This window comes from Chelonia mydas, chromosome 16 (genome assembly GCF_015237465.2).
Source record: "Chelonia mydas isolate rCheMyd1 chromosome 16, rCheMyd1.pri.v2, whole genome shotgun sequence".
Lineage (NCBI taxonomy): Eukaryota > Metazoa > Chordata > Testudines > Cheloniidae > Chelonia > Chelonia mydas.
The window spans coordinates 3,508,573-3,529,413 of NC_057857.1; the positions used below are offsets into that span (position 1 = coordinate 3,508,573).

Sequence of the window (20,841 nt, forward strand, 5' to 3'; positions counted from 1 at the left end):
AACACAGGTTACTGCAAACACATCAGGATCTTGGTCCCTGTCTTTGAGACACTCAATGGAACTCTCTAGTGTCAGGGTAAAGCTCGACAGCACTTTCTCAAACGCTGGCTGAGACTGTGGAAAGATCCCTACCATCCCCAGAACTGAGGAGCATCCCAGACCTCCTCACCTCCTGTCAAGGTTCCTTCCCCACTCTGAACTCTAGGGCACAGATGTGGGGACCTGCATGGAAAAAACCCCTAAGCTTATTTCTACCAGCTTAGGTTAAAACTTCCCCAAGGTACAAACTGTTTTACCTTTTGTCCCTGGACCTTATGCTGCCACCACAAAAGTGTCTAACAAAAATAACAGGGGAAGTGCCCACTTGGAAACATCTCCTCCCCAAGCACTACACCCCCTTTCGTGGGGACAGCTCAATAAAAATCCTCACCAATTTGCATAGGTGAACCCAGACCCAAACCCTTGGATTTTAAGAACAATGAAAAAACAATCAGGTTCTTAAAAGAAGAATTTCAATTAAAGAAAAAGTAAAAGAATCACCTCTGTAAAATCAGGATGGTAAATACCTTACAGGGTAATCAGATTCAAAACATAGAGAATCCCTCTAGGCTAAACCTTAAGTCACAAAAAGACACAAAAACAGGAATATACATTCCATTCAGCACAACTTATTTTATCAGCCATTTAAACAAAACAGAATCTAATGCATATCTAACTAGATTGCTTACTATCTCTTTACAGGAGTTCTGACCTGCATTCCTGCTCTGGTCCTGACAAAAGCATCACACACACACAGAGGACCCTTTGTTCCCCCCCCCCTCCAGCTTTGAAAGTATCTTGTCTCCTCATTGGTCATTTTGGTCAGGTGCCAGCGAGGTTATCTTAGCTTCTTAACCCTTTACAGGTGAAAGGGTTTTTCTTCTGGCCAGGAGGGATTTAAAGATGTTTACCCTTCCCTTTATATTTATGACACCTCCACTGAAAGGCACACTTCTTCAATTTTGCCTTCTCTAATGTAAATAAAGAGCAGCCCTACCAAAACAAAGCACTGCACTGCACAGACTTCTCCCTGTGAGGAGACGGTGAGAGAACAAACGCTTAACAAATGTTAGTCAGTGTGACCGAAAGCACCACTGTATTCACACCCTACACACTACTGTAATAATTGTTGTGCAAAATAAGACTTGTTAGGTACCATTTAAAAATAACACACTGATCATCAATATTCTTGTGTAATGGGTGTACAAAATATGTATTAAGAGTTATGAACATAAGCGGAAACTATGACGGCCATGTGTTTACCAGACAAGCCTGGGGAGGAGATAAGTGGTTTCTCAAAGACAAAGGACAAGCTGATGCCTCTAGCCAGGTGTCATCAAAGTTTATTGGCCATCATCTGTCAAGTGGCCATTCTTCAGCAAAGAAATGGGGCAGAAACAGAGTGAACTGCATTTTTGTAAGCCACAACAGGGAACCTCTTTCATTCCGAGACGCCATGTCTCCTTCCTCACAGCTGGAATGAACTTTATCCTGGGGTAGCCCTCAGGAAAATGCATTTCAGTGGGTGACTGGACTAGAAAAGGAAGGGCCAAAACCACCCTAGACACGCTCTCTCTCCCTCCCCCGCCCTTTTACCTAAGAAGACAAAGGAACAAGCCCTTTGATTTTGGGGTCAGGGGGTGGATCCTGACCTGAGAATTTGGTCAGCTATGTTGCTGGGAACATGTGTAAGGATTCTACATCAAACCAAGTCTAGCTTGTTAAGTTTTAGCTTAACCATTTCTGACTTTAATGCCTTATGCTTGTACTCACTTAATCTATCTCTTTGTAGTTAAATTAACTTGTTTTGTTTTTTAATCAAAACTAATCCAGTGTTGTGTTTAAACTGAACTGCTTGATAACTCTGGCTAAAGTAGCAAACTGACACATGTTGACCCTTTACAGGGCAATGGACTTCTATATCTGAACTGTCCAGGAGAGGGCCAGACAGTGCAGAATGTACATTTCTGGGGAAAATTCAGGAGTGGGAGTGCATTGGGGTCACCCTACAGGTAGTAACCAAGGCTGGTGGAAGCCAGACGTGTGGCTGATGTGTTGCTGACAGGCTGCTGGGGTCAGAGTTGCTGAACCAGAGCTGTGACTATATACAGATACTCAGGGGGCGACCTGCATGCTGGCAGGCTGTTTGTGAGCAGCCCAAGTTGGGAGCTACCACAGCGAAGCATTTTGAGGTACCTAAAGTTGCAGGGCAGGCAGTGACACAAACCTTTGCTGGTCTGAATTCTTTTTCTTCAATGCTTAGCTGAATGGTTGGCTGTAGCGATTGTTTGCCATTTGGTCTGTTCCTGTGCAGCCGCAAGGGCTTGATGGGCCAAGAGTCCAATGTCAGAACAGACTCGATGCACCCATGTGGTAGGGAGTCGGCCTCTGGGACACTTCCACCCCTCAGTTGGTGGAATTTTGTCCTGAATGTTACAAACAACCCAGAGAACGGCATTCGCCAGAACGTCTGGCGACATGTCCAAAAAGCATAAGATGCCATCTACAGACAATGGCTCCAATAGTCTGTAGACCAGAGCGACCATAAACATTGTGTTACGAAAGTTGTTCCACTTTCTGCCCAATAAATGACTTTGGCATTTTGTGTGGAAAGACTCCAGTTTCCCCAGTCTGAGTGACACAGTGTGCATGTTTTGAAACTGTACAGCAGTACGAGGAGGATACAGCTTGAATAGATCCCGAACTTGTTGTCATGCTGAGATTATTAGTTGTAAACAACCCATGGCAGATGCTGCAATGCCAATCCAGTGAAGAACCTCTGTGTGAGAGTCAGAGGAACTGGTGAGTATAGAACCCAAATAGCAAAATCTGGAGACTGCTTTCACAGTTTCATTATTCAAAGAGATTGGAGTCACAGATGGACCTGATTCTAGGTTTTGCAGCTTTGTCTTTGACCATGAAACATGGAGACCAACCTTGGCTGACTCCTCCTCTATCTGCTGGAGTGTCTTGCGAAACATGTCAGGGCTCTATACTAGAAGAACGACGTCATCAGCACAGTCAAGGTCTGACAGCAAGAGATCACTGATCTTAATACCTATGGACTTGACGGAATGCAGCATTAGAAAATCTATTGCCTGACAGAAGAGTGCAGGGGCCAAGACCCAGCCCTTCCTGACACCGGACACTGATTTCAAATGTGCTGACATCTGATCCCCATGGTCTGGATTGTCACATTCCGGGGTGCAGTCATGTCACTTACTGCACTACTGGAAGGTGCTCAGATGCTACAGTGATGAATGCAGTGTCAGAGCCTCTAGAGAACAGAATTGAATTATTGCATCACCTAGTCCATTTCCTTCTGGCCAGTACAGGACTGTGCCTGCTGGGACATTTTCAAATGTTTTACCCAGTTGAGCTTTGTAAGTCCCCAGCAATGGAGTATCTATTCACGGTCCCTGCATTCATCACAATGTGGGTTGGCCAGGCCAGCTTTCCAGAAGCTAGAAAATAGCCCAAATTCTTGGTGAAAACGGACACTGCACGTTGGCACCTTCTCCAGTTCCAGGTCAGCTTCAGCTCCTGGTTCTAATCTTTAAAGCTGTCACTGGTCCAGATCACCCACCACTGCCACAGCCATGATCAATGTGTACTTTGTCTCTGATGGTTTCGAGAGTGAACATTCAGATGGCTTCATTCGCAGTGCAAGGACCTTGGCTTTGAAATTCCTTAGCACCAGAGGCCAGGGTAGGTCAAGTCTTGCCACATTGAGGGCGCAATGTATGTTCCATTTCTTTGCTCAGACCTGGTCTCAGCAACTCTTGCTACAGGATGGCCCAATAGTGACTTATCCTGGAGGCAAGAAACAAGAGTAATCCTACTTCAAATTAAGAAAGCTGCAGAAAATAAAGGAGGGTAGCGAGCCTGTCTGGTTGGATGAAAGTGAAACTATTCTGCCCCTAGATACCTGGGTAATAATAGACAGATGAGTAGAAAGGCATATGGTGAGAGACATGTCAGGTAATGACAAAATGAGACTTTCCCAAATGTCAGCCCTTCCTGTTGAGCAAATTGTGATTTTCTGCTAAATGCATTGTCACCAACCACAAAAGTTGTGGATGCAGAGGTTTGCTGGAAATTGTGCTGGTGATATTTGAGGCTAAATAGAATCCAACTTGTTTTACCCCAGCTCTGTTGTTTCCTTATGGGACGTATGGATAAACCAAGCAGCTCTGCCTCAGACAGTGGAGAGGGCTGCAGAAATCCGAGAGGAGTGCTAAACAATCACGAAGGGGCTATTAGAGTCCAGAGGGTTTTCTCTGAGCACTAACAAGTGGCCATTATTACAATCATTTTTCTGAGTATAGCAGCTATTTTCAGCAACACAGAAGAAGAAGAATTAAAAATAATAACCTGTTGAACTCAAAGGAGCATCTTGCAGAAGCTCTTTGACATGAAATCTATTATAAAAGGCTATAAATAGATCATTACTCTTACAGCATTTGAATTATATAACTGGACCGGCTGTACGGGAATAAACTGCTTCAGTAACAGACAGAAGGAAGGCAGAGGAAATGTGGAGGTCACTGGGGTATTACATATACACTCAGCGAGATGAAGGAGAAAGCAGGATTTGAGCTGTGACTTTTGTAACCTTGTTACTTCACAAATGACGGCAATGCTAGCAGAAACAAACGATTTAAAGGGACAACACACACACTTAATGAATTTTGGTTGAATTTAGACCCAGTCAGACCTCTCAGTGAAAATGAATGATGATCTTCATTTTCATGACTCATCCATTGGTGAAGTCAAGAAAATGATGTCAGTGCATTGTCTGTGTGACCGCGTATGTCTAACAAGGGATTGTGTAACAAAGGACCGCAGGTAAAAAGAGCATCTAGGGATACAAGGAACCGGTGAGAGAGTCCTGCAGGGCACAAAATTAAAAATATTAGCCCCCGATCCTACCAACTCATCCATGAGCAGCCATTTAGATCCACTGAGTGCATTCAGAAAAGGAGTACTTGTGGCACCTTAGAGACTAACAAATTTATTTGAGCATAAGCTTTCATGAGCTACAGCTCACTTCATCGGATGCATTCCTTTTCTGCTGGGCTAAGAGTATAGCTGGATAGATTAACAATATTGCTGGGTGGGTTAAGGGAACCACTGTTGTGGCCCCTTGTGGCATGTAGTAGTTTAGACAGTTTAGTGTCCTTTTTCTTTTGTAGAGAAGGAAAGTGTGCGTTGTAAATGGCTTGTCTAGTTTTTGTAAAGTCCAGCCATGAGGAAGTTTGTGTGGAAGGTTGGTTTTTTATGAGAGTATCCAGTTTTGAGAGCTCATTCTTAATCTTTCCCTGTTTGCTGTAGAGGATGTTGATCAGGTGGTTCCGCAGTTTCTTTGAGAGCATGTGGCACAAGCTGTCAGCATAGTCTGTGTGGTGTGTAGATCGTAATGGATTTTTTACCTTCAGTCCTTTTGGTACGATGTCCATCGTTTTGCATTTGGAAAGGAAGATGATGTCTGTCTGTATCTGTACAAGTTTTTTTCATGAAGTTGATAGATTTCCACTCCATACGGCTAAATTCAGTGCCTTGCATAATGACAGATTTCAGAGTTTTGCGAATACAGACTAACATGGCTGCTACTCTGAAACCTGGGTGCATTCAGTCACAGCTTGTAAATTTAGGGCCCTGATTTAGACTCTTTAGAAAAGCTCTAAAGGACTGGCACAATATTTCATATTTTTAAGTTGCTTAAAACACTGTTCTAAAAGCCCATGCCTTTGTGGGAACAGGAGACTGTAAGAAAGCAGTATGATTGCTCAGAGCTCCAGTATGAAACTAGAGAAAAGCCTGTTGAGAGTCTTTGGGTTAAATTTAGAGGCGAGAGCAACAAGGGTGATGTCGTGGTGGGCGTGTGCTATAGACCACCGGATCAGGAGGATGAGGTAGACGAGGCTTTCTTCAGACAACTAACAGAAGTTTCCAGATCACAGGCCCTGGTTCTCATGGGGGACTTCAATCACCCTGACATCTGCTGGAAGAGCAATACAGCAGTGCACAGACAATCTAGGAAGTTTTTGGACAGTGTTGGGAACAACTTCCTGGTATAAATGCTGGAGGGACCAACTAGGTACCGTGCTCCTCTTGACCTGCTGCTCACAAACAGGGAAGAATTGGTAGGGGAAGTAGAAGTGGGTGGCAACGTGGGCAGCAGTGATCATGAGATGGTTGAGTTCAGGATCCTGACAAAGCAAGAAAGGAGAGCTGCAGAATACGGACCCTGGACTTCAGAAAAGCAGACTTTGACTCCTTCAGGGAACTGATGGGCAGGAACCTCTGGGAGAATAACATGAGGGGGAAAGGAGTCCAGGAGAGCTGGCTGTATTTTAAAGAATCCTTATTGAGGTTACAGGAACAAACCATCCCGATGTGTAGAAAGAATAGTAAATATGGCAGGTGACCAGCTTGGCTTGACAGAGAAATCTTCGGTGAGCTTAAACACAAAAAAGAAGCTTACCAGAAGTGGAAGCTTGGACAGATGACTAGCGAGGAGTATAAAAGTGTTGCTCAAGCATGCAGGGGTGAAATCGGGAAGGCCAAAGCACAACTGGAGTTGCAGCTAGCAAGAGATGTGAAGGGTAACAAGAAGGGTTTCTTCAGGTATGTTAGCAACAACAAGAAGGCCAGGGAAAGTGTGGGCCCCTTACTGAATGGGGGAAGCAACCTAGTGACAGAGGATGTGGAAAAAGCTGAAGTACTCTGCTTTTTTTGCCTCGGTCTTCACAGATAAGGTCAGCTCCCAGACTGTGGCACTGGTCAGCACAGTGTGGGGAGGAGGTGAGCAGCCCTCAGTGGTGGAAGAACAGGTTAAGGACTATTTAGAAAAACTGGACATGCACAAGTCCAGGGGCCAGATGCAATGCATCTGAGCGTGCTGAGGGAGTTGGCTGATGTGATTGCAGAGCCATTGGCCTTTGAAAACTCATGGCGATGGGCGGTGGTCCCGGATGATTGGAAAAAGGCAAATATAGTGCCCATCTTTAAAAAAAGGGAAGAAGGAGAATGTGGGGAACTACAGACCAGTCAGCCTCACCGCAGTCCTCGGAAAAATCATGGAGGAATCCAAGGAATCCATTTTGAAGCACTTGGAGGAAGGAAGGTGATCGGGAAAAGTCAACATGGATTCACTAAGTCATGCCTGACCAACCTGATTGCCTTCTATGATGAGATAATTGGCTCTGTGGATATGGGGAAAGCAGTGGATGTGATATACCTTGACTTTAGCAAAGCTTTTGATATGGTCTCCCACAGTATTCTTGCCAGCAACTTAAAGTATGGACCAGATGAATGGACTATAAGGTGGATAGAAAGCTGGCTAGGTCATTGGGCTTAATGGGCAGCGATCAATAGCTCAATGTCTAGCTGGCAGCCAGTGTCAAGCGGAGTGCCCCAGGGGTTGGTCTTGGGGCCGGTTTTGTTCAACAGCTTCATTAATGATCTGGTTGATGGGATGGATTTCACCCTCAGCAAGTTTGCGGATGAAAGTAAGCTGGGGGAAAAGGTAGATACACTGGAGGGTAGGGATAGGGTCCAGAGTGACCTAGACAAATTGGAGGATTGGGCCAAAAGAAATCTGATGAGGTTCAACAAGGACAAGAGGACAAGTGCAGAGTCCTGCAAGAAGGATGAAAGAATCCCATGCACTGCTACAGGCTGGGGACCGACTGGCTAAGTGGCAGTTCTGAAGAAAAGGACCTGGGGATTACAGTGGACGAGAAGCTGGATATGAGTCAGCAGTGTGCCCTTGTTGCCAAGAAAGCTAATGGCATATTGGGCTGCATTAGTAGGAGTGTTGCCAGCAGATCGAGGGAAGTGATTATTCCCCTCTACTTGGCACTGGTGAGGACACATTTGTAGTATTGCATCATTTTGGTCCTCCCACTACAGAAAGGATGTGGACAAATTGGAGACAGTCCAGTGGAGGGTAACGAAAATGATTAGGGGGCTGGGGCACATGATTTATGAGGAGAAGCTGAGGGAACCTGGCTTATTTAGTCTGCAGAAGAGAAGAATGAGGGGGGATTTGATAGCAGCCTTCAACTATCTGAAGGGGGCTTCCAAAGAGGATGGATCTAGACTGTTCTCAGTGGTGGCAGATGACAGAACAAGGAGCAATAGTCTCAAGTTGCAGTGCGGGAGGTCTAGGTTGGATATTAAGAAAAACTATGTTACTAGGATGGTGGTGAAGCACTGGAATGGGTTACCTAGGGAGGTGGTGGAATCTCCAACCTTAGAGGTTTTTATGGCCCGGCTTGACAAAGGCCTGTCTGGGATGATTTAGTAGGGATTGGTCCTGCTTTGAGCAGGGGGTTGGACTGAGGTCTCTTCCAACTCTAATCTTGTATGATTATATATTCATTAAGCTGGAAATCCTGAAAAAAGTGGTAGCATTTTTGCCCTGAACTTTTGTCTCTCTCTAATTTTGGGGGTCAAATCTTGCAGCCCCATTGGTTTCAGTGGCAGTTTTTACAGAGATTCATAGATTCCAAGCCCAGAAGGAACCATTGTGATGGACCAGTCTGACCTCCTGTATAGCAAAGTCCACACAGCTTCCCCAAAATAATTCCTAGAGCATAATTTGTTAGAAAAACATCCAGTCTTGATTTAAAAATTGTCAGTGATGGAGAATACACCACAACCCTGGGTAAATTGTTCCAGGGGTTATTTACCCTCACTGTTAAAATATTTATGCCTTATTTCTGGTCTGAATTTGTCTAGCTTCAACATCCATCTATTGTCTTGTGTTATACATTGCTCAGCTAGATTGAAGATCCCATTATTAAATATTTGTTCCTCATGTACATACTTATAGACTAACCAAGTCACCCCTTAATCTTCTCTTTGTTAAGCTAAATAGGTATAATTCCTTGAGTCTATCACTATAAGGCAGGTTTTCTAAACCTTTTAATCATTCTCATGGCTCTTCTCTGAACCCTCTCCAATTTGAATCGTGGACATCAGAACTGGACACAGGATTCCAGCAGAGGTTGCAACAGTGCTGAATACAGAGGTAAAATAACCTGTCTACTCCTACTCAAGATTCCCTTCGTTGTGCATCTAGGGATCACATTATCCCTTTTGGCCACAGAGTCACACAGGGAATTAAAGTTAAGCTGATGATCTACCACAATCCTCAAACTGTTTTCTGAGTCACTGCTTCCCAGGATAGAGCCCTCTATCCTGTAAGTGGGGACTACACCCTTTGTTCCTAGATGTGTACATTTACATTTAGCCATTTTAAAGTGCATATTCTTTGCTTTAGCAAGCAATCCAGATTGCTCTTATCAGTGACCTGTCGTCTTCATTATTTACTACTCCCCTAATTTTTGTGTCATTTGAAAACTTTATCAGTGATGATTTTACGGTTTCTTCCAGGTCACTGATAAAAATGATAAACAGCATAGGGCCAAGAAACAATCCCTGCAGGATCCCACTGGAAACATACTGGTTTGATGACGATTCCCCATTTACAATTATATTTTGAGACCTACCCATTAGCAGCTGTTAATCCATTTAATATGTGCCATGCTAATTTTATATCTTTCTAGATTTTTAATTAAAATGTCATGCGGTAACCAGTCAAATGCTTTACAGAATTCTAAGGCTATTATATCAATATTATTACCTTTATCAACCAAACTTGTACTGTCATCAAACAAAGACATCAAGTTAATTTGACAGGTTCTATTTTCCATAAATCTGTATTGTCTGGCATTAATTATTTTATCCTCCCTTAATTTTTTATTAACATTAGGCATTGTCCATACTGGAATAAACAACTTCTGGGTCCAGTGTGAGTCATTCATTTTAGGAGGATACAGGATTAAATATTTGAAAGAAATGTAAATAACTGAGGAAAGTTTTAAATACTTTTAGAGCGATTTTCAGAAACTGTTGAAAAGCAAGTTTCATGGGACACACAGGAAGATGCCTCAGTTCATTTAAGGCATTTCTATGACTCTCATTATCCTAGTAACTGAACCCTTCACATGTGGCAACGGCTGTATCTTTACAACTCCCCAGTGAGGCAGGGAAATGCTATTATCTCCATTGTACATATGGGGCATAAAGATTTGCCAGAGGCAGAACAAACGATTTCCTGAATCCTAGACTCGTGCCTGACCCACTGGACCAGCCTGTCCCAGTTTCAAGGAAATTGCACCATTAACTCCCTCCATGGTCTGCTCCAGGAATGCCCGCTGGGGCCTCTCTCTGGATAGGGACCCGCGTCCCTCTCCCATCTGACTGAGGTGTTAGGCTGCAGCCCCGTGCTCTGTACTGTGGTTCTCTCCAGCAGCTCTGGCAAACATCCAGCCCGTGCTCCTTAGTTTCTCTCTAAGGACAATGACCGTGTTCTCACCAGAGACCAGACAGGCTTCTTGAGGGTACATTGATTCAAGGATAAACAGTGTTCAGAGAAGACATATAAAAAACAATAAAACGGTCTAAACACACACTAAATCTTAACAGCAATGAAGGGCCCTGGTAGGTATCAGTCTTTCAGATCCCTCAGCTGGGTTTACAGTCTTGGTGACAAGTTCATACAGTAACAGGTTTGAGAACAACCTTGGGACAATTCAGCCATTTCTTTATCCAGTCTGGATCTCAGCTCTCTGGCCTCCTGTCACAGGTAACATCAGTCAGTCACCCTCTCTTTAGGGGGCAAAGCTTCCAAGGCTGGTCTCCTGCAGAACTGGGTGTGATCCTTAGAGCCCCCCCCCCCTCCCCCGCCCCATGTCAAACGGCAAAGGGCTCAGTGTTCTGTAACTACAACTGCCAGGTGCCAGGCCTGACAAACTCACTACACCTAACACACAGCTGTCCTAGTATTTATCCCCAAAGTATCTTGCAAGGTACCAGGTGAAAAATGATGATATTATGATGTGATGTTTGTATGGTTAGTGTGTAAAAAGTTATGTATGTGTGGTTGAAATATGTTCCTAAAATAACAAGCAATCTGAGTAGGGTGGATAAACAGGTTTGTCATAGACAATGGAATGTGGATTTGTCAGTCTGCCTGGGTCAAGCTTTGTAAGCAGAAACAATGAAAGTACATTTGCACATAAGGTAAACAAAGTAATCAAATCAACCAAAAGAGCTAATTAACAAGACCATGAAAAGGGACATGGCACCTGCCCTGGGTGCCCCTCTCCCCACCCAAACTGAGGAACAAGCAGCAGGGTAGAAGAACTTTGTCTGGGGTTACTTTTAAAACATACATTTCAAAAGTTTTCTGAACTATAAGAGAGGGGAAAAGAGGTTGTGGTTATCATAGAATCATAGAACATCAGGGTTGGAAGGGACCTCAGGAGGTCATCTAGTCCAACCCCCTGCTCAAAGCAGGACCAATGCCCAACTAAATTCCCAACAATCCATCACTTAAGGGAAACTCCAAGAATCTGTGAAAGGTGGATCCCCCAGCCATGTGGGCTGAGGAAGCTGAGAACTGACTGTAAATGAGAAATTGCCTGAGAACCAAGAACTTTGCAATTATTGTATGTATTTGATTTCTTTAACCAATTTTAATTCTCACCTTTCTTCTTTTTATAAATAAACCTTTAGATTTTAGATACTAAAGGATTGTCAACAGTGTGATTATTGGGTAAGATCTGAGTTATATATTGACCTGGGTGTGTGGCTGATCTTTTGGGATCAGAAGAACCTTTTATTTGATTACATTAGTTTTAAAGAGCCACCCATCTTTAAGTCTAGTGTTTTGGTGGTGATACAAGGACTAGAATACCTGAGGATCTGCTTTTCTGACTCCTTGCTAGCCAGTGTGGCAGAATAGAAGTTCACTGTTGTTGCTGGTTTGGTATATCCTGTGGGGAGAATAACCACCAGTTTTGGGATGTGTCCATGCTATTTTTCAGCAGTTTGACCTGAATTTGGTATTCTCAGTTGTGACCCATGAAGGAACGGTCAAACTGACACACAGTTTAAGTTCCCGCAAAGCTATCTTTTGCTGTGTGTGTGTGTGTGTGTGTGTGTGTGTGTGTGTGTGTGTGTGACACATTGGCTTGTGGTTCTGGGTGCCCCAAGACAGTGTCATAGTGGTGTTGGGGACTTTGCATTAACTACCCACAGCAAGTCCCCAGGAAATCCACTTAGCAAGCCAGGACTCCAAAATCACACTTAACACTTATTGTCCCCCAAAGTCCATGCATGTCTGGCACATTTCAGTATAATATCCTCTGAAGTCCTCATGCTTCCCATCTCTCATAGCTGAGGCTAGTGCCTGACCCACTGGACCCCTTTCTTCCCACACACTAGGGTTGCCAGGCATCCAGTTTTCGAACATAACGCCCTGTCCAAAAGGGACCCTGGCAGCTCTGGTCAGCACCGCTGACCAGACTGTTAAAAGTCCAGTCCGTGGCACAGTAGGGATAACGCAGGCTCTCTGCCTGGCTATGCATGTCTCCTGGAAGCAGCCGGCATGTCCCTGAGGCCCCTAGGCGCAGGGGCGATCAGGAAAACTCTGCACGCTGCCCCCCGCCCCGAGCACCGGTGGGATCTGCAGCCAATGGGAGCTGTGGGGGTGGCGCCTGCAGGTATGGGCAGTGCGCACCATTCAGAGGCACCTGGCTGCCCCTGCGCTTAGGAGCCGGACTGCCGTCCACTTCTGGGAGCCACACAGAGCCAGGGCAGGCAGGGAGCCTGCCTTAGCCCCACTGCACCATGGACTGGGAGGCACCTGAGGTAAGTGCCGCCCAGCTGGAAACAGCACCCTAAACCCCTCCCAAATCCCAACCCCCACTCCAGGTTGGAACCCCCTCCTAGAGCCTGCACCCCAACCCCCTGCCCCAGCCCTGAGCCCCTTCCCACACCCAAATTCCCTTCCAGAGCCTGCATCCCCTCCAGCACCCAACTCCAGCCCTGAGCCCCTTCTGCACCCAACCCCCTCCCAGAGCCAGCACCCCACACCTCCTTCCACACCCACCCCAGCCCTGAGCCCCCTCCTGCCCCCCAAACCTCTCATCCCTGGTCCCATCCCAGCGCCCACATCCCCAGCTGGAGCCCACACCCTGTCCCACATCCCAAATCCCTGCCCCAACCCGGAGTGTGCTCCTGCACTCCCAACCCCTTGGCTCCAGCCCAGAGCCCCTTCCTGCACCCCAACTCCCTGCCCCAGCCCAATGAAAGTGAGTGAAGGTGCGGGATAGCAAGCGAGCAATGGAGGGAGTGGGGGCTGGGCCTTGGAGAAGGGGCAGGGCCTCAGAGAAGGGGTGGAGCCTCATGGAGGGGGCAGGGCAGGGGCAGGACAAGAGTGTTAGGATTAGAAAGTTGGCAACCCTACAAAACCAATCACACACATTTAATATGATGTTAGGCTACAGATCCAGAAGTATGCTGTCCAGGAGACCTTTTCCTCAAGCAGAGCTGCTCCCAGTGGGCATAGAAGAGAATAATGGGGGCTGATTGTTGCAAGAAGTTTAGTTAGGAGCTAATCCAAGGGCCATTGACATCAATGATCTTTGGATCAGATTCATGTTTAACCGGAGGCATCAGAAAGTTGGGAGATATGTATTGCAATCCTTCCTTCATGCAATAGGGTCCTGAGGATGGAATGAACCATTGCTAGATCAAGAACTCAACAAACGTGTTCCTACCACTCCACATTCTTGCAAACAGAAGGGAAAAAAGGTTGATTTTTTTTAAAGGGATAATTTTCCTAACTATCAGGCATATGCCAACTAAAACACAAGCCACTTCTCAAAATTGAACTTGAGCTGCAACGATCTTGTTGGATATCATCCAATGACAGCAAAGCAATGAAGAGATAGCTGGAATGAAGTGCAGGATAAACAGGCCTGTAGCCACAATAGTCTGAAGATTAATGGGATTTAGAATGAAACATTGTCACAAATCTCAGTTTTCCCATAACTTGGGTTACAATAACAATGTTTTACTCTTGCATATTATCAAAAAGAAAAGGATTACTTGTGGCACCTTAGAGACTAACAAATTTATTTGAGCATAAGCTTTCATGAGCTACAGCTCACTTTATCTATAGCTCATGAAAGCTTATGCTCAAATAAATTGGTTAGTCTCTAAGGTGCCACAAGTCCTCCTGTTCTTTTTGCGAATACAGACTAACACGGCTGCTACTCTGAAACCTGTCATCTTGCATATTATGTTAACTTTTGACTGAAACTTCTGCCAATTTCACTTTCTCTATCCTTACAATATTTTCACACACACACACAATCTTGCAAACTCCCTTAGCTCAGTTGTCATGCAGAGGCAACGTAGGAGCAGGGCCAGCTCTAGGTTTTTTGCCGCCCCAAGCAAAAAATTTGCCACCCCAAGCTCCGAGAGCGCAACTGCCCAAGGAAAAAAAGAAAAGGGTGGCGGGAATGCTGCCCCTGGAATTCTGCCCCTGCAAGCACGTGCTTGCTTTGCTGGTGCCTAGAGCCGATCCTGCGTAGGAGCATGCTACTTTCAGCACATAGCTCATTGCCATTCTTACAGGAGCTGCCTTTGTGGAGATAATAGGAAGGAGATAACTAATGCAGAATCAAACAATAACTTATCTCTAGGCTCCCCCCTCTGCTGGCACAGGATTGAGGCTCCCCACAAAATATACTTACCATTTTTCAAGTAGCTCTACTAATTACTGAGCTCTAGAGATACACTTCGCATATGCCTCTTGATACGAAGAGAGATTCGTTATCTCCAAGGAATTTCTCAGTTTCTTTCACAGAAGAGCATCATACAGCAAATGCAGTGGGGGCCGGGGGAGGAGGTGGTGTTTAATAGGTAGGATTCATCATACAGCAAATGCAGTGCGGGGACCGGTTAATATGCTGTATTCATCATTTGGCAAATGCAGTGTAGAGGGAGGGATAGTTAATAAATTGCTTTCATTATACAGCAAATGCAGTCCAGGGAGGGTTAACCGGTTGCATTCTAGCCCCAATGACCCATTGCTTGTATAGCTCACACCTGCCAGCCCTGTGCATTTTTGCGCTGCCTGTCAGGTGATGCAGCTACTGAATGTTGCTTAAATTTAACCTATATAAAGTAAAATTAAGTTTCTCTAAAAATGGTGTGACTGAGTTGCTGAAATAAAGAAAAAACACCCCAATTGCCCAAGGCCCCAGTGAGATTTGAACTCACGACCCCTGGTTTACTAGACCAGTGCTCTCACCCCTGAGCTATGGAGCCTCTTTGTATGGTGTAGTTTTCCCCTAACAACAGTGTACAATAATCATTTTTCATCACTACACTCTATGCAATTGCACAAAACCCAGGCTGACTGAGCTTTTACTGTGTTACAGTTAAGTTTTAAACCACACTTTCCTTTACTATACTTTTACCAGTTTGCCTGGTACTGAAGTTAGACTTACCGGTCTGTAATTGCTGGGATCACCTCTGGAGCCTTTTTTAAAAAATTGATGTCACTGTAGCTATTTTCCAGTCATCTGGTACAGAAGCTCATTTAAATCATAGAACCATAGGACTGGAAGGGACCTCAAGAGGTCATCCAGTCCAGTCTCCTGCACTCATGGCAGAATTAAGTATTATCTAGATCATCCCTGACAGGTGTTTATCTAACCTGCTCTTAAAAATCTCCAATGATGGAGAGTCCACAACCTCCCTAGGCAATTTATTGCAGTGCTTAACCACTCTGACAGTTAGGAAGTTTTTCCTAATGTCCAACCTAAACCTCCCTTGCTGCAATTTAAATCCATTGCTTCTTGTCCTATCCTCAGAGGTTAAGAAGAACAATTTTTCTCCCTCCTCCTTGTAACAACCTTTTATGTACTTGAAAACTGTTATCAGGTCCCCTCTCAGTCTTCTCTTTTCCAGACCAAACAAGCCCAATTTTTTCAATCTTCCTCATATGTCAAGTTTTCTAGACCTTAAATCATTTTTGTTGCTCTTCTCCAGACCTTCTCCAATTTGTCCACATCTTTCCTGAAAGGTGGTTCCCAGAACTGGACACAATACTCAAGTTGAGGCCTAATCAGCACAGAATAGAGCGGAAGAATTACTTCTCGTGTCTTGCTTACAACATTCCTGCTAATACATCCCAGAATGATGTTTGCTTTTTTTGCAAAACTGTTACACTGTTGACTGATATTTAGCTTGTGGTCCACTATGACCCCCGAGATCCCTTTCTGCAGTACTCCTTCCTAGGCAGTCATTTTCCATTTTGTATGTGTGCAACTGATTGCTCCTGCCTAAGTGGAGTACTTTGCATTTGTCCTTATTGAATTTCATCCTATTTACTTCAGACCATTTCTCCAGTTTGTCCAGATGATTTTGAATTTTTATCCTGTCCAAAGCACTTGCGACCCCTCCCACTTGGTATCATCCACAAACTTTATAAGTGTACTCTCTGTGGCCTTGTCTAAATCATTGATAAAGAGAAGAACAGAACCGGACCCAGACCTGATCCCTGCAGGACCCCACTCATTATGCCCTTCCAGCATGACTGTGAACACTGATAACTACTCTCTGGGAATGGTTTTCCAACCAGTTATGCACCCACCTTATAGTAGCTCCATCTAGGTTGCATTTCTCTAGTTTGTTTATAAGAAGGTCATGCAAGACAGTGTCAAAAGCTTTCTATGGACTAGATTGTGGCCTGGATTACATGCATAATTATTTTAACAGGTCTTCCTTCAACCTTACAGCGATGATTGGGATTAATATATAAGAGCTTGACCAGGTAGAACAGAAAGTCCCCTTGAAGAAATGTCTCCAATTTGAGAAACACAATCATGCAGGTTTCTGTTTGCCCCTCACAAACCCAGTGGAGAGCAGACATAACTTGCATAGGACCATCCAGGACAGAAAAGAAGGCATAACCACCTGCACCTGAGTGATGAGTCAAGAGCAGCCAAAGAGGACACTGAGTTCCATAGCTTCTAATAGGAAATATTGTCAAATGTGTCCAGAACATACATCAATCCTAAGAGCCAAAAGGTAGCTCAAAATGAACTGCATCAAATCTCTGTGCTGCATAATTTCATGTCACTTCAATGTAGAAAACAACTCCTCTTGGAAGAAATCAGAATTAAGTAATGCTGTGCATTTTCTTCCTCCCATCATAGAAAAACATGTCTTCCCATCAGGTGGGCAGAACAACCTCTTGGGCCTTTGTTACCCACACCAGGACCATGGAACTGTCTGTAGCACTTGTACAGAAATACATCAAGTTACCCAGCATGAATCCAAAGATAGAAACCAGTGTTTGACAAACATGTGAAGAAGCTAAAAGCCAATAAAACTGCTTTGTACAAATACTGGAAAAAGAAGCCCTGTGAGAGCACATGGTAACGGCAAATGTCAGTAAAATTATCCTCAAACTGTCCCAAATACAAGCATGTAGGAAACATGTGCTCAGAGTATAAGTGAAATGATCCAGCTGGAAAAGCATGTATGGTCTTTGAGAAACACTGGGTTGGAGAAGAAAATAAGGCGAATGGCTTGGTACAATCGGTGTTCAGACGCCTATTCAGACAATCACCTGATTACAGTGCGTGGGTTTCTGAAATCTCATAGATAAAAGGTAGATGCTTCTTATAATGGAAAAGGAAGCTATTGTTAATAGGAAAGGGTCACTGGCTTAATATCGTGATGAAAAGCTCATTTCACTGTTTTTCTGCTTGAATTGTTTTTTGTAACATTGTCTATCAACTCTGATGGTCTCTGAGGCTGTTCTTACCTCCCCTTTTCCTGCTAAAACTTGTGATTCTGAATGCTGGTGCCACTCCGCTGGCAGAGCTCTTGGGTAGATAAGAGGTCAGCAGCCACCCATGCTTTCAGGCCTGCGTCATCCGACCCTGCTTACAACAAGTCTAGATGACAAGGTGGTTAAAAAGGCCACTAGCTGCCAATACTTTAGGGTTCCTACAGTTCCCATCACTGGAGTGTCTGTGCTGGGAGAAATTTCAGGCAAAAAAGATGAGTGTAGGTCCATGTTGCTGTGCACCTTAGGGCTGATGGGTAAATACCACAAAAGTGTGCTGTGACTAGAGTAGTGAGTGAGTTTCCTGGCTGGACTATTAGAAAGGCTGCATGTCTGTCATTAAGGTCGTGGAAGACACACAGAGATGGGTAGGGAGCCTGCCAGCCCCGCCAACCCTCTCTCCTACCACGAGCAGGGGTCCCGGACCACACACTGCCCCCCATCTCCCTCATCACCAGAGGGGTCCCAGGCCACCTGCCACTGCCTGGTGCCCCCTCCCAGCACCAGCATGGGCCCCAGGCTGCATGCCACCGCCCGGGTCCCAGGACCAGCCAACCCCCCAGCACCTCCAGTGCGCCCGGACCACCCCCCAGACCACCCCCATAGAGTCATGACCTACCCATGACTTTTACTAAAAAATACTTGTGACGAAAAGGTAGCCTTAACTATTACTGCTACCTAACTCAAATGATTAAACTGTGCCCTGACTCGTGCTCTCCCTGTCCTGGCAATAGCCATTGGGAGTTATCTGCTGCACTCACAGTGTTAAGGGTACCGTACTGAATGGTGGAGGAATGAGGTGAAGTGGCATGGAACAGCTCTGATTCATATGAGGCGATCTGGGGCTCAGTGTGAGGCGTGTGAGAGAGCTGTGACTGTGACACGAGGAGATCTGGGGGTTAGTGTGAGGAGCGTGACAGAGCTGTGAGTGTGACACGAGGAGATCTTTGGCTTAGTGTGAGGAGCGTGACAGAGCTGTGATTGTGACATGAGGAGATCTGGGGGTTAGTGTGAGGAGCGTGACAGAGCTGTGAGTGTGACACGAGGAGATCTGGGGGTTAGTGTGAGGAGCGTGACAGAGCTGTGATTGTGACACGAGGAGATCTGGGGCTTAATGTGAGGAGCGTGACAGAGCTGTGACAGGAGGAGATCTGGGAGTTAGTGTGAGGAGCGTGACAGAGCTGTGACTGTCACGAGGAGATTGTGGCTTAGTGTGAGGAGCGTGACAAAGCTGTGACTGTGACACGAGGAGATCTGAGAGTGTGAGGAGCGTGACAGAGCTGTGACTGTCACGAGGAGATCTGTGGCTTAGTGTGAGGAGCATGACAGAGCTGTGACTGTGACACGAGGAGATCTGTGGCTTAGTGTGAGGAGCGTGACAGAGCTGTGACTGTGACACGAGGAGATCTGGGGCTTAGTCTGAGGAGCGTGACAGAGCTGTGACTGTGACATGAGGAGATCTGTGGCTTAGTGTGAGGAGCGTGACAGAGCTGTGAGTGTGACACGAGGAGATCTGGGAGTTAGTGTGAGGAGCATGACAAACTGTGAGTGACACAAGGAGATCTGGAGCTTAGTGTGAGGAGCGTGACAAAGCTGTGAGCATGGCACGAGGAGATCTGGGAGTTAGTGTGAGGAGCGTGACAAACTGTGAGTGACACGAGGAGATCTGTGGCTTAGTGTGAGGAGCGTGGCAGAGCTGTGATTGTGACACGAGGAGATCTGGGGCTTACTGTGAGGAGCGTGACAGAGCTGTGAGTGTGTCACGAGGAGATCTGTGGCTTAGTGTGAGGAGCATAAGAGAGCTGTGACACTAGGACATCTGGGGGTTAGTGTGAGGAGCGTGACAGAGCTGTTACTGTGACACAAGGAGATCTGGGGGTTAGTGTGAGGAGTGTGACAGAGCTGTCACCGTGACACGAGGAGATCTGGGGGTTAGTGTGAGGAGCGTGACAGAGCTGTCACTGTGACACGAGGAGATCTGGGGGTTAGTGTGAGGAGCGTGACAGAGCTGTCACTGTGACACGAGGAGATCTGGGGGTTAGTGTGAGGAGCTTGACAGAGCTGTGACTGTGAGATGAGGACATCTGGGAGTTAGTGTGAGGAGTGTGACACGAGGAGATCTGGGGGTTAGTGTGAGGAGAGTGTGACAGAGCTGTCACTGTGACACGAGGAGATCTGGGGCTTAGTCTGAGGAGCATGACAGAGCTGTCACTGTGAGATGAGGAGATCTGGGGGTTAGTGTGAGGAGCGTGACAGAGCTGTGACTGTGATATGAGGAGCTTTCGTCTGAGTCCCACATGTGTTATCAAAGGAACGAGATGCATGAGTACCTTGAGGTCCCAGTGTGCATCATTTCAGTACAGAAGTGTGTCATGTGTTTCAGCAGCAGGAAATGGGGGTCTTTTTCCCATGGCTATTGACAGTAGTGAGGTGGTATATGGGAGCAGGATGTGAATTTAGCAAGGGGTAGGAGGACACATTGGGTTAGGTGGTATCCTGTGCGCAGTTGTGAAAGGGTTGTAAAAAGGGTATGAAGTGATTGTTAAATTTGACGAGGAGTAGGCTCAGTGTTTGAGCATAAGGTTAGTACAGGTAGTGATGAGGCACGGTGTTAATAGGGTGAACAGCAGGAGCATAGCAGGTGCACTGGAGAACTATCAGCATCAAGACTGTAGGAAGAGCCATACAGAGGCACCTCCCTCCAACCCCGGAGTGTCTATTCCTCTACTGATAATGCTAGGCTATAAATTCCAGGGTTGCACCTTTCATTCACCATCAGAGCACAAGATGTTTGCTAGTGAGATCTGCATCCTTTTCAAACCAGGGGCAACCTGTTGGATTAGCTGCTCACACACTGTGGGGCAGAATCCTCAGCTGGAGTGTCTTTTCATAGGTCTGTGATGTACCCCATAACCTCCTATGAAGAAGAGGTAGGGATAAACATTCTGGATACCTACAGCTGGTCAGAAAATGGAGGTGGGCTTCCCATGGGTGAAAACAAACGTGTCTTTTTTGGGGAAATTTGCCATGCAAAATTTTGTCGCTTCATCAAAAAACATACATGCAAATAT

General features: G+C 45.6%; 1 non-coding gene across 1 annotated transcript; it reads right to left on the minus strand.

Annotated features, from left to right (window-relative positions):
- Window positions 1-15,164: 15,164 nt before the first annotated feature.
- On the minus strand, window positions 15,165-15,237 carry TRNAT-AGU. The gene has a single exon. It is a non-coding gene; the product is annotated as a tRNA-Thr (tRNA).
- Window positions 15,238-20,841: the final 5,604 nt, after the last annotated feature.